Source organism: Penaeus monodon, chromosome 31 (assembly GCF_015228065.2).
Source record: "Penaeus monodon isolate SGIC_2016 chromosome 31, NSTDA_Pmon_1, whole genome shotgun sequence".
NCBI classification, from domain to species: Eukaryota; Metazoa; Arthropoda; class Malacostraca; order Decapoda; family Penaeidae; genus Penaeus; species Penaeus monodon.
Window position 1 is genome coordinate 37,638,537 of NC_051416.1, and position 1,926 is coordinate 37,640,462.

The following is a 1,926-nucleotide window of genomic DNA, read 5'->3' on the forward strand; positions in this document are numbered from 1 at the left end:
GGCCGGTTTGTACGGCCCTGAGTTCGTTCACTAATTTAATTCACAGGTTTCGTTCGTTCAGAGATGCACCTGCAAATCGAGCCTTAATGTGCCTTATGAAACATTTCTAATGCTGCAGAGATGAATACACAAGCGTATATGTCCTGTATATTATAAAACGTTATGCGTCTGGAAAACGTATGTACATGCGGGTTGGGAAACATGTAAGGAATAAATTCAGTGGAGATATAACAGTAGGCACTAGTGCGTATGTATACGAGGTAGGGTTTCCCAGTCTTTTTGTTTATGTTGACGTTAATCTTTTATGTAGTAGGGCAGGGAGCCGTAGTGTAAAAACATTAGCCTTAATTTTATTTGCCTGATATTCTATGCTGACGCTTATGGTGGATGGTAATATGATAAGTGGGACCGTTTGAAAGTTTGAGTTGACAAGTAAGCGGGTCAAGGGAGCAGCTATGATGGTAGTGTGAATGGTTCATTTAGTTGCACCGAATTCGGTGTATAAGTACGAGCTTTGGCTGCTTTTGCTGTATACTTTAACAGTATGCAGAATATGATCCTTACATATAATGTTGTGTTTTTTATGTAGGGTAAATACGTGTAACCGAGTTTTACTCACACACACACATAATTAGATATATACGCTTCCAAACAGACATACTTACTCAGGAATATTTTACAAACGAAAGCATTTTTGTTAAGTCATTATAATACACACCTCTTAAGATGTAAAACGGCAACCAATAAAGTTATTTCTTTTTACAGTTTGTGCGGAAATCGCCGACTCATCTCCTGACCTCAAACGTAAGGTTTCTGAGCCGTCGTGTGTGGGCCACATTATGGCGCAGCCTGTCAATATCTCTGAGGTTGAAAAGTTTGCTGCAGTGTTGACGTGGTGAGTATAAACAAGAGACCTTTATGTCCCTGTAAATTACAAGTAATGTATTTTTTTGGTCATCTATTTGCATTTCAAGCCTTTCTGATATAAAAGTTAATGATTTAAGACGAACATTCTAACAATCGGGAATGAATCTCAGGGGACGCTGCCAGCTCGAAGCTCGGCAGATGAAGGAATCTCCGGAGAACCTGCGCCGTGCCATCGGAGACTTCCTTCCGCAGATGGAGATCCTCACCATGAAACCCGACGACTTCGTGGACTGCGTGGCCTCGACCGGCATTTTCACGAGGGACGAGAACATGGCTATACTCCTCAACATCAAGCGCGTGCCGGGAGTGCCTCTCCCTCCGGCTTGCGTCAAGGCCTCCAAGAAAGGTTCTCTCCACAAACGAACGCCAGCTGAAGTGCGTCCACTTCGACTTCAACCGCCACGCTCGCCAGGGCTCGATCCGTGTGCACAACCACCAGGACCAGACACTCCTAGCCAACCTGAAGGTGTCGAAACCCGTCCAACTGAAGCGGGTTTTTCTGCGATCACATCGCCTTCCACGAAGCCACGGCCACAGTCAGAGGGGCGTGTGGCTTGGTGCAGCAGACGGTCACTAGCGAAGGACCCGACGGCTTTTCCCTACGCCGGTCACTCTCCGCCCGGCCATGTCCTGCTCAATCACAGTCAAGACCAAGGGCTTCTGTTTGCCCCTTGTTGCATAGTTCTCCCTGTGGCATGACGGGATCAGGTTCGAGGCGCCCAGCGACCTTTCCTCAAGGCAAAAGGTCCGATGCTCTATTTCTGGAGTTTAGAAGACACTCGGAATAAAAAACAGCGAGACTTCACCAGCAATAAGAATCGACGGAAAATGTTTCATCATTCTCTGCGCGTAGCCTGTTTCCAGTGAATTGAGACCGAGTGTGATTTCACTCTCCTGTACTATTTCCTTGAGACGTATATTGCAATGGAAGTGCTAGTACTTTTCCGCGCAAAAAAAGATTGGCGTATATCGTTAACACACGCAGATTCATACCAACAT

At 45.8% G+C, this 1,926-nt stretch overlaps 1 pseudogene; it reads left to right on the plus strand.

The window, feature by feature from the left end:
* The first annotated feature begins 470 nt into the window (after positions 1 to 470).
* On the plus strand, positions 471 to 1,794 carry LOC119592967 (annotated as a pseudogene).
* Positions 1,795 to 1,926: the final 132 nt, after the last annotated feature.